Here is a 13,211-nt window from a genome sequence, read left to right on the forward strand (position 1 = left end):
GTCTGGACTGCAGGCAGGCCAGTCTAGTACACGCACTCTTTTACTACGAAGCCACGCTGTTGTAACGTGCAGAATGTGGTTTGGCATTGTCTTGCTGCAATAAGCAGGGGCGTCCATGAAAAAGACGTTGCTTGGATGGCAGCATATGTTTCTCCAAAACCTATATGTACCTTTCAGCATTATGGTGCCTTCACAGAAGTGTAAGTTACCCATGCCATTGGCACTAACACAGCCCCATACCATCACAGATGCTGGCTTTTGAACTTTGAGTCCATAACAGTACGGATGGCTCTTTTCCTCTTTGGCCCGGAGGACACGACGTCCACAATTTCCAAAAACAATTTGAAATGTGGACTCGTAGGACCACAGAACACTTTTCCACTTTGCGTCAGTCCATCTTAGATGAGCTCGGGCCCAGAGAAGCCGGTGGTATTTCTGGGTGTTGTTGATAAATGGCTTTTGCTTTGCATAGTAGAGTTTCAAGTTGCACTTACGGATGTAGCGCCAAACTTTATTTACTGACATTGGTTTTCTGAAGTGTTCCTGAGCTCTTGTGGTGATATCCTTTACACACTGAGATGGGTTTTTGATGCAGTGCCGCCTGAGGGATCGAAGGTCACGGGCATTCAATGTTGGTTTTCATGCAGTGATTTCTCCAGATTCTCTGAACCTTTTGATGATATTATGGACCGTAGATGATGAAATCCCTAAATTCCTTGCAATTGTACATTGAGGAACATTGTCCTTAAACTGTTCGACTATTTTCTCACGCACTTGTTGACAAAAGAGGTGAACCTCGCCCCCATCTTTGAATGAATTCAGGGAAGCGCCTTTTCTACCCAATCATGGCACCCACCTGTTCCCAATTAACCTGTTCACCTGTGGGATGTTCCAAACAGGTGTTTGATGAGCATTCCTCAACTTTCTCACTCTTTTTTCCACCTGTCCCAGCTTTTTTGGAACGTGTTGCAGCCATCAAATTCTAAGTTAATGATTATTTGCTAAAACAATAAAGTTTATCAGTTTGAACATGAAATATCTTGTCTTTGTAGTGTATTCAATTTAATATAGGTTGAACATGATCTGCAAATCATTGAATTCTGTTTTTATTTATGTTTAACACAACGTCCCAACTTCATTGGAATTGGGCTTGTATTTAGCAGATGTTTTCCAACATTTTCCAATTTAAGGGGAATGTGCAGCTGTGAAATTTGAATAACATTTCAGTTGAGCATCGAAAATCTGCATAGGGGTAAGGGTGAGGAGAGATGATCACACTGGCAGCCGATTGTCATTGGATAATCTGCCTTGTCGAAGGCCAGATTCCCTCACAGTGCCTGTGCATCCCTCAACTTGTGTCCACTGGGCAAAACTGTTTGCTTTCAGATGAGTCAAAGCAAGTCATATGCCCTTAAAAAGTGATGTTCCTTGTTACTTTAGAGCTAAAGAAAATAATAATAATAAAAACATTGTACAGTATAACTAGAGTTCTTTTAAAAACTGTGAGTGTTAGGAGGTGAAGAGACGGTGCCAAAATATCAAAGAAAAATGACTTGAGGACTTCAACTCTTATCATAGAAGAAACATTTATACAGTACATAAGATCATATCATGCTGTAACAATTGCCAGACGGCCAGAAAATAAGCCTCATAATGGAGCTGTACTTTCTTATTTAATATCAAAGTACGAGAGTAATATTGGCGGCACGGTGAACGGCTGGTTAGCTCCTGCCTCGGTTTCCTCCCACATTCCAAAAACATGCGTGGTAGGTTAATTGAAGACTCTAAATCGCCCATAGGTATGAATGTGAGTGTGAATGGGTGTTTGTTTATATCTGCTGTGCAATTGGCCAACGACTAGTCCAGGGTGTACCCCGCCTCTCGCCCAGAGTCCGCTAGGCTATGCTCCAGCACGCCCGTGACCCTAGTGAGGAGAAGCGGAATGGAAGATGAAGGAATGAATGTAGATTTGTAAATGCACTGACATCTATTCGAAGAAAAAAAAAAACAAACTCATCATACTGATTGACTACATTGAAATTTTAAACATTTTAAATAGGAATACAGAGCATATTGATGTGTCTGTTGTCCAACCAAAAAAGGAATTGTATGGATATTTGGAAGCATAAATTATGCTAGAAAAAAAGGAAAAGAAAAAAAACAACAACAACCCTGCGAATAAATAAAGTCAACAGTCTTTTGTGTACAAGCACAATATGCAAGCATAGGTTGTTTCTAATTCTGTTTTTACTAGTTTCACAATTCACAACAGTCAAGCCTCCCCGGAAAGCAATGATTGCCCTCAAATGTCTTTCCTCGGAGCACCATATTGGAGGGGTATTCACTCAAGGAAAATTCTCTCTGAAAGGTATTCCTTTGTGGTGGAGTTGCTGTGAAATGGCTGCCAAGGTCAGTGTCAATCAATACAAGTGCTCCCAGACTCGAACTGTGAGTTTCCTGTAGTGTTGTCGTCTCCTTTGAACGAGGGACACTGAGACGGATGTTGGATTGGGCTGAGGCTTGGACTCAGGAAAGCTGAGTCCTCCCAGTGTTTTCCATTGCACTTGGTAGGTTCCCTCGAGAGACACTGGGAGTATATGAAACTGTACTTTTACACTGGAAATCTTTTCGGCATGACAAAAAGCCATACAGATCCAACAAACTATGACAAAGCAACCAAACTCTAGCAAGAAAAATTAAATTAAAAAATGGGTGTCTCTGTGTGTGTATATATATCCATCCATCCATCCATTTTCTGAGCCGCTTCTCCTCACTAGGGTCGCGGGCGTGCTGGAGCCTATCCCAGCTATCATCGGGCAGGAGCCGGGGTACACCCTGAACTGGTTGCCAGCCAATCGCAGGGCAGATAGATAGATATAGATATATAGATATAGATAGATATAGACACACACACACACACGTATATATCTCCATCTATCCATTTTCTACCGCTTATCCGAGGTCGGGTCGCGGGGGCAGTAGCTTCAGCTGGGACGCCCAGACTTCCTTCTCCCCAGCCACTTCACCCACCTCATCCGGGGGGATCCCGAGGCATTCCCAGGCCAGTCGAAAGACGTAGTCTCTCCAGCGTGTCCTGGGTTGTCCCCGGGGTCTCCTCACCGAGGAACATGCCTGGAACACCTCACCAGGGAGGCATCCGAATCAGATGCCCCAGCCACCTCATCTGGCTCCTCTTGATGTGGAGGAGCAGCCGCTCTACTCCCAGATGACCGAGCTTCTCACCCTATCTCTAAGGGAGAGCCCGGACACCCTGCGGAGGAAACTCATTTCGGCCGATTGTATCCGGGATCTTGTTCTTTCGGTCACGACCCACAGCTCGTGACCATAGGTGAGGGTAAGAACATAGATTGACCTGTAAATTGAGAGCTTCGCCTTTCGTCTTAGCTCCTTCACCACAATGGACGATACAAAGTCCGCATCACTGCAGACGCTGCACCGATCCGCCTGTCGATCTCCCGTTCCATTCTTCCCTCACTCGTGAACAAGACCCCAAAATACTTGAACTCCTCCACTTGGGGCAGGATCTCATCCCCGACCTGGAGAGGGCACTCCACCCTTTTCCGACTGAGGACCATGGTCTCAGATTTGGAGGTGCTGATTCTCTCCCGAACGTATTGTGAGGGTCTGCTGGGAATGTCTGGCGGAATCCCCTGTCAGAAGGAGTTTGAACTCCCACCTCCAACTTTGCTCATGTTCCGGGGGAGGCGGGGGACATCAAGTCCGAATGGACCATGTTCTGCGCCGCCATTGCTGAGGCGGCCGACCGGAGCTGTGGCCGTAAGGTGGTCGGTGCCTGTCGTGCCGGCAATCCCCGAACCCGTTGGAGGACACCAACGGTGAGGGATGCCGTCAAGCTGAAGAAGGAGTCCTACCGGGCCTTTTTGGCCTGTGGGACTCCTGAGGCAGCTGATGAGTACCGGCTGGCCAAGCGGAATGCAGCTTTTGGTGGTCGCTGAAGCAAAAACTCGGGCATGGGAGGAGTTCGGTGAGGCCAATATATATTGTGTGTAATAAAATAGGAATCATAAATGTTATTTTCAATAATTTTATTTTTACATTTTTTATTTCTTAAATAAATTACGTTATCCAAACGCCAATGTATGCTACAAAGTTCATCCATCAGTGTCAAGTTACCCACAAAGCCATGTTTCCTCTGGTGAAAGTTTACAAAACTATCCGCAGTAAAATGCGCACTGCAGAGTCGTGCAGATGTTCAGCTCGTCATCTTCGTGTGTCTTTAAAAAGTCAGTCCATCGCGTTTTTATTACCTCATTTTATCCCAGCTATCTTTGGGTGAGAGGCAGGGTGCACCCTGAACTGGTGGGTAAAAAAAATGTGTATAATTTAAGTATGGATTAATCTTTTATTTTTTTTATTTTATTTTGCAAATTACAAGCCCTTTGATGCACTTTAAATATTTTCTGTCACAGACTAAAAAAAGAATAAAGTTTTTCTTTGTTGGCCAACCCCAATTCCAATGAAGTTGGGACGTTGTGCTAAACATAAATAAAAACAGAATACAATGATTCTCAAATCATGTTCAACCTATATTTAATTGAATACACGACAAAGACAAGATATTTAAGGTTCAAACTGATCAACTTTATTGTTTCTGGCAAATAATCATTAACTTAGAATTTGATGGTTTGATGGAAATCACCACATGGGCTCAGGAACACTTCAGAAAACCAATGTCAGTAAATACAGTTTGGCGCTTCATCCGTAAGTGCAACTTAAAACTCTACTATGCAAAGCAAAAGCCCCTTTATCAACAACACCCTGAAACGGACTGTTATGGACGCAAAGTTGAAAAGCCAGCATTTGTGATGGTATGGGGCTGTGTTAGTGCCAATGGCATGGGTAACTTACACATCTGTGAAGGCACATTCATGTCACACTATTATTTCTATACAATAGGTTTCCTGGGGGAGTAAGAGCAATTAAACATACTAAATTCAAATAAATAATTAATATGAAGGCAGTTTGTACCTTGTACCTCAGTTGTTGTTTGGGTTTGGTAAAATGTATTATTGAATAAAATAGTCTCAATTAATCATATCTCCTATGTAAACCACCCATGAGGAAATTAGTACACCAATAATGAAGAAGTGAGCAGGGTTGCGTCAGTGGGAAGAATTTGTTTTAATGTGTTGCAACAGAACTGGAAGCCATTATGCAAATAAAGACAGCAGGAGTCAATAAAAGAACATATGCAAATATGTCTTGCAGTCAGAGTATGTTGAATAATTGCTTTGAAAAAAAAAAAGTCCTGGCGCCTATCCCAGCTATGCATTTTGGCATAACATCTCGAAAAGATAGCGAATACTGTATGGCGGTATTGAATGATTGAGTCGAATGATTTCAAAACAATTAATTGTTGATGGGTCAAGCAATCTGTTTTTCAATTCAACTGTTGTTTCCTCATTATTACCTCTCATTCTCAAGTACATTTTCTTATAGAAATGTGTGTCGGTCTTTGCCTAATTCACATTGCTTTACAAGTAAATAGACTGGATGTTTAGCACATATCGGTTATTATTATTATTACTTTTTGCACAATAGAAGCAGTATAATCGGCTGATTATCTCGCTTGAATGCATCTCATGTATTCAAAACAACTCATTACTAACACAACGCCTGTTATAACCTGCAAATTAAACAGGGTTTGTAGATTGGATTGCATCTGATTAAACAAACTGTATTGCCAATGAACAAATCATGCAGACTATGTTGTGGCTTATTTAACTATTTATTGATTAATGTTGTCAAAGAAATCTTATTGCCTGTACATGCGCAAAACAACAACACACACACACACACAGGGATGGCCACCGATTATAACTGGTCATACAATTTTTCATCTTGTTCTTATCTTCCACAAAGGTCATTTTGTTGTTTGTCTTTTTGTACAAATACTGAAAAGATTCGGTTATGTCTGATTGCAAATGAAGGGCGACACCATGAGAGCAGAAACAAAACATTGACAGTGACAGTGCGTCTGTTAATCCAAGGAAATATGATGTGAAGTGGTAGGCAGTTCGATATACAGTATGTGATGACATGTACAAGATCTGACCTAAGTTGGACTGTCACTAAACTGTCACAATATCTTAAAGAACCGAAAGAACCACACTTGATGACTAAACATGTTCTAAGCTATTTGAAGGGAACAATGAATCAAACATCGCATTACAAGAAAAGATCTGATGATCTTGAGCTCGAAGCATATTGCGAGGATGACCGGGCAGCAGATCAAGACGACAGACGAAGTACGACAGGGTCCTGTTTTACTTTCGCTGAAGATGGAGTTGTTGCTACATTATAAATCCGTCCATGGCGGATCCGCAACCCCCCAGCAACCCCACTCTCTCATGGAACTCCATGAATTGCCCTTATTGCTGTTTATGGAGATGAGTAACCAAACAAATGAGCGGCCTTAGCCTGGCTGAGCACCGCCCGCAGGTTGTTCTCATGAATCCGCATGCTGAGTTGCTGATGGCATCATCATTTTTCAGACTAAGTGCTGCCTGTTTCTCACTAAAAGAGAGTTTCAATCACAGGGAGAGCCAACAGTCAGTGAAGGTGTGGTTTTCATGTCACACCTGTTCTGGTGTGATCTCCTCCTCACTGTTGGAACTCTCCCCTGCAGTGCCCATCTGTGTCTGTTGATGAAAAGGCACCACGTGTCTCTGCATTGCTATTAAATTGATTCTAGGGAGAGAGAAGAGCAAATTACATTAAAAACAAAATGTTTCCAGACCATAGCTTTTATTTTCAAATGAGCTCTTGGTAATTTGGGAAACAAAACAACTGCATATGTGTAAAAAGAGCTGCATTAGAGATAATGACTCGCAGAGCTTCTGCATCTATTCACCATTAAAAAGCAGCTTTAATAATATACTACATTGGATCAAATACATTATTTGTATTTCTATGTGAGGAAGAAAGAAGTGCTATCTACTCCTCTATAACAGTCCTTGTGATTCACAAGTGTGGGATATAGTCAAGTTATCTATTATTTTACGATATGATTATGAGTAGTATGCACACTTAACAAATGGAGTCTTACCATGCTCTGGGAAAATGTATTATGTTATGCCTAGAGCAGACTAGGCAGATTTTAGTCTCGATATTGGCCCGATTAGCTATCGCAGCTGATTTCCCAGATCAGGAATGACAAAACTTCTTTTAGCGTGACATAATCCACGACCGACGATTTGGTCCAATGGCGGCAAAATGAAAAGTTTAGCATGCTTGATTTTTGGGGATATCGTCCGTGCGGTGTGACATATCAACGACAACTCTCCGACGTCGACCAATAGGATTGCGTACTGTGACTGGCGCTTCGCCTCCCGTGCTTACTGTTGTCAACATTTCTTCACGGGCACGAACTGATGTTTACCGAAGCTTTAGAGCATGAGTCGACAGAACCCCGGGTCATTTACATACAATTGTTGGTGCTAGTGTAGTATATTTTAATAGTACCACAATCAGAGTTCCTTTGCAAGGGCCAAATGTTTGGAGATCTGTATTCAAGCCAACCATCTTTTCTTTGAAGTTCTACATCAATGGACTTCCTTCAACCATTTGTATGTTTATTAGGGTTTTCATTCTCCGCCCACATAGTAACATGTCTTGAGTTCACAACAGGCGTCCCGGTCTGCAGAGAGGATTGTTTTGCATCTTACAAGATGAGGGAACCGGGTGTGAGCGTAGCTAGAAGGTGAGGCGCCAGCAGGCGGGTGTGATTCCAAATATGGTCATGAGGAACGGCCATCTGCCGGGTGCGCGCAGGTAGGGGCTAATTCCACGCCCAGAGAATTAAACCTTGATAAACTGAGATCCAGGGGTTTTCGGGGCCTTTTTCGTTGTTCTGGCAATGTAAGCAGCCGTTATGACACTAAGGCTTGTTCAATAAATCGAATTAGCCCAAACGCCAAGTGTCTCGAAGTCTTCATTCATCCCATTCCCGACGGACGTCGGAGTTCTCCCGGGTGACCTCGGAACCACAGGCGGAAAAATCCACCTCACTAGCAACAGCTTGCTAAGCTACATAACATTATGTTGCCTGCTTTGCAAGCCGCATTGTATTAAAAGTACGTGAACATACCTCATACATTTGTTGTATTAATCCAATTTATTGCAAAAAAAAGAATCTCTGGGACTCCAGTTGATGGGATTAACAAGGTTTTACAGCCTTCAGGGGTCAGTCAGCGAAGGGCAAAGTCTGGAGATGTTTTTAAGGTTACAGAAGGCTGATGTGACAGATTTGATATGGGATTGGAAAGACCGGTTGCGGTTTATTCCATTGACCAAGATACAGGTGACTGGGAGAAGATGACATTTTCTCATGCCATTTTATGTCTTATAAGAGTCGTGTATTGTGCGTTTTTATGAAATAATTTACGACAAAATCTGTTATTGCTCTTGATAAAAGTCACACAGTTTTCATCGGACAGTAATGTTATGCAAATATTTATCATCTCCTCTGTCTTTACAATGTCGTTTGAAAAGTCAAAACTTGGACCAAAATTCGGGCAAAAATGGCCTCATGGATAAAATTGATTTCCACAAACTGGTCACAACATTATTATTTTGATCTTTTACAAAACAAATGGCTTTTTATTTTGTTTTGTCAAAAAAAGAAGAAATTGGGTTTTCCAAAATGGAAATTGGATTTTTTTTTTTGCTATGAAAGCCGAGTTTAATTTTCCAGTTTATAGAATGCATAATTTAAATAGTGTGACATACAAACCCTGATTCCAATGAAGTTGTGACCGTTGTTTAAAATATAAATATAGGCGTGCTGGAGCCTATCCCAGCTGTCATCGGGCAGGAGGCGGGGTACACCCTGAACTGGTTGCCAGCCAATCGCAGGGCACATACAAACTAACAACCATTCGCACGCACAGTCACACCTACGGGCAATTTAGAGTCTTCAATTAATGCATGTTTTTGGGATGTGGGAGGAAACCGGAGTGCCCGGAGAAAACCCACGCAGACACGGGGAGAACATGCAAACTCCACACAGGCGGGGCCGGGGATTGAAACCCACACCTCAGAACTGTGAGGCTGACGCTCTAACCAGTCGGCCACCGTGCCGCTATATATATATATAATATATAAAATTAACTTAACTAAGTGAATAACATTTAATATTTGGTGGCATAACCCTTACTTGCAATAACTGCATCAAGCCTGCGACCCATTGACGTCACCAGACTTGCATTCTTCATTTGAAATGCTTTTCCAGGCCTTTACTGCAGCAACTTTGTTTGTTTCTGGGGGTTTCGCCCTTCAGTCTCCTCTTCAAGATTTAAAATGAATGCTCTTTTGGGTTAAGGTCCGGTGATTGACTTGGCCAGTCAAAGACCTTCCACTTTTTCCCCCTGATGGAGTCCTTTGTTGTGTTGGCAGTGTGTTTTGGGTCATTGTCTTGTTGCATGATGAAGCTTCTCCTGATTAGTTTGGATGCATTTTTCGGAAAATTGCCAGACAAAATGATTTTGTAGACGTCAGAATTCATTCTGCTGCTACCATCAATAAAGACTTGTGAGCCCGTTCCAGAAGCAGCCATGCAAGCCCAAGCCATGACAATTACCTCCACCATGCTTCACAGATGAGCTTGTGTGTTTTGGATCATAAGCAGATCCTTTCTTTCTCCATACTTTGGTCTTTCCATCACTTTGGCAGAGGTTAATCTTGGTCTCATCAGTCCATAAATCTTCAGTCCAAAACTTTTGTGGCTCATCTCTGTACTTCGTTGCAAAATCCAATCTGGCCTTCCGATTCTTTTTGCTGATGAGTGGTTTGCATCTTGTGGGATGGCCTGTATATTTTTTCTCTGGAAGTCTTTTTCGAACAGTGGATTGTGACACCTTCATCCTTGCCCTGGAGAGGTTGGCGGTGATGTCACTGACGGTTGTCTTTGGGTGTTTCTTCACAGCTCTCACAATGTTTCTGACATCAACTTCTGTTGATCCCTTGGCCGACCTGTTGAATGTCTGTTGCCCAGTACACCAGTTGTTTCTTTCTTTTTCAGGACACTCCAAATTGTTGTATTGGCTGGTTCATGCAATAGCTCTGATCAATTTTCCGACTTCTCTCAGCTTCAAAATGGTTTGCTTTTCTCCCATAGACAGCTCTCTGGTCTTCATGTTTACTTAACAGCAAATGCTGTTTTCACAGGTGAAACCCCAAGCCAAAAACAAGCACTATCTAACATATGGCCTCTGAGAGAGAGAGAGAGAGAGAGAGAGAGACTCCGGTTTCCTCCCACATCGCAAAAACATGCATGTGAGGTTAATTGAAGACTCTGAATTGCTTGTAGGTGTGAATGTAAGTGCGAATGGTTGTTTGTGTGTATGTGCCCTGCGATTGACTGGCGACCGATTCAGGGTGTACCCCGCCTCCCGCCTGAAGATAGCTGGGATAGGCTCCAGCACGCCCGCGACCCTAGTGAGGAGAATCGGCTCAGAAAATGGATGGCTGGATATTACTAATAAATTACCTCCTCACGAAGTGCTTCCAAGTCATCACAAACTAGCTCCCTCTCACTGGTCACAATGGCGATTGTCTGGAAGTAAGAGAAAAGCCCAGTGCACTTAAGGCACTTAAGTGCTTCAGTTGCTGTACATGGGATTCCACAGGGACATAGTGATATCGAGAATGTCAGCAGGACTGATGGCGCCTTTTGAAGTGTTTTTTTTCCAATTTGCATAGATTTCAATATGGAAGAGGCGTGGGTTTGTTTGGGTAGTGTAGTAAGAAAGTACATCCATGTGCTGCAGGGATATGCCAAGCTGTAGAAATTCTGTATCTATTAAAAGCTGACCTATGCCTAGGTACTCAGGGGAAATACCTTCCGGGGAGAGTGGATAGGAATACAGAGTAGAAGTAAAACTGTAGAGGTCTTCCTCTTGATGTGCAAAGGTGCAGTGTATACTGTACAGGCCTTGAAAATTTCATTAGAGCACCACCCAATGCAAGGTTTACACCTGCCTTAAATTATTAGTGTTGGTAATTACCAAAATATTTTTTTTATGTTTCTGCAGTGGTTACAATACACCTGCATGTCGAAGTTCTTCAATCAAAATTACAGTATACAATATTTTGTTGCTATTATTGTTATTCATGAATGTTCAAAATTAGTTTTATGTAAAAACAACTAAAACAATAGTAAAACATTATTATTTCTCAATTTAAATATCCATCCATTTTCTACCGCTTATCTGAGGTCGGGTTGCCGAGGCAGCAGCTTTAGCAGGGACGCCCAGACTTCCCTCTCCCAACTTCCCCCAGCTCTTCCGGTGGGATCTCGAGGCATTCCCAGGCCAGCCGAGAGACATAGTCTCTCCAACGTGTCCTGGGTGGTCCCCAGGGTCTCCTTCCAGTGGGACGTGCCCGGAACACCTCACTAGGGAGGCGTCCAGGAGGCATCCTAAACAGATGTCCCAGCCACCTCATCTGGCTCCTCTCAATGTGGAGGAGCAGCAGTTCTACTCTGAGCCCCTCCCAGATGACCAAGCTTCTCACCCTATCTCTAAGGGAGAGCCCGGATACCCTGCGGAGGAAACGAATTTCGGGATCTTGTTCTTTCGGCACGACCCACAGCTCGACCGAAAAGTCCGTATCAGGGGGTTCGGTACCCCATACTCCTGAAGCACCCCTCACAGGACTCCCCGAGGGACACGGTCGAACGCCTTCTCCAAGTCCACAAAACACATGTAGACTGCTTGGGCGAACTCCCAGGCACCATCGAGGACCCTGCCGAGGGTGTAGAGCTGGTCCACGGCCAGGACGAAAACCACACTGCTCCTTCTGAATCTGAGATTCGACTTCCAGACAGACCCTCCTCTCCAGCACCCCTGAATAAATAAAGGAGTGTGATTCCCCCTGTAGTTGGAACACACCCTCCGGTCCCCCTTCTTAAAAAGGGGGACCACCACCCCAGTCTGCCAATCCAGAGGCACTGTCCCCGATGTCCACGCGATGTTGCAGAGGCGTGTTAACCAGGACAGCCCTACAACATCCACAGCCTTGAGGAACTCCGGGCGAATCTCATCTACCCCCGGGGCCTTGCCACCAAGGAGCTTTTTAACTACCTCGGTGACCTCAACCCCAGAGATAGGAGAGCCCGCCTCAGAGAACCCAGACTCTCCTTCCTCATGGGAAGGCGTGTCGGTGGAGTTGAGGAGGTCTTCGAAGTATTCTCCCCACCGACTCACAACGTCCCGAGTCGAGGTCAGCAGTGCCCCATCCCCACTATACACAGTGTTGGTGGTGCACTGCTTCCCCCTCCTGAGACGCCGGATGGTGGACTAGAATTTCCTCGAAGCCGTCCGGAAACCTTTCTCCATGGCCTCACCAAACTCCTCCCATGCCCGAGTTTTTGCTTCAGCGACCGTCATTCCGCTTGGTCAGCCGGTACCCATCAGCTGCCTCAGGAGTCCCACAGGCCAAAAAAGAAGACTCCTTCTTCAGTTTGACGGCATCCCTCACCGTTGGTGTCCACCAACGGGTTCGGGTGTTGCCGCCATGACAGGCACCAACCACCTTACGGCCACAGCTCCGGTCGGCCGCCTCGGCAATAGATGCGCGGAACATGGTCAACTCGGACGCAATGTCCCCCGCCTCCCCCGAGACGTGGGTGAAGTTCTGCCGGAGGTGGGAGTTGAAACTCCTTCTGACAGAGGATTCTGCCAGACGTTCCAAGCAGACCCTCACAATATGTTTGGGCCTGCCACGTCGGACCGGCATCTTCCCCCACCATCAGAGCCAACTCACCACCAGGTGGTGATCAGTTGACAACTCCGCCCCTCTCTTCACCCGAGTGTCCAAGACATGCGGCCGCAAGTCCGATGACACGACCACAAAGTCGATCATCGAACTGCGACCTAGGGTGTCCTGGTGCCAGGTGGACGTGTGGACATGAACATGGTGTTCGTTATGGACAATCCGTGATGAGCACAGAAGTCCAATAACAGAACACCGCATGGGTTATGATTGGGGGGCCGTTCCTTCCAATCACGCCCTTCCAGGTCTCACTGTCATTTCCCACGTGAGCATTGAAGTCCCCCTGCAGCATGATGGAGTCCCCAGCGGGAGCGCTCTCCGGCACCCCTGCCAAGGATTCCAAAAAAAGTTTTTTACTCTGAACTGCTGTTTCGTGCATAGGCACAAACAACAGT

The sequence above is a fragment of the Phyllopteryx taeniolatus genome, chromosome 12 (assembly GCF_024500385.1).
Source record: "Phyllopteryx taeniolatus isolate TA_2022b chromosome 12, UOR_Ptae_1.2, whole genome shotgun sequence".
Lineage (NCBI taxonomy): Eukaryota > Metazoa > Chordata > Actinopteri > Syngnathiformes > Syngnathidae > Phyllopteryx > Phyllopteryx taeniolatus.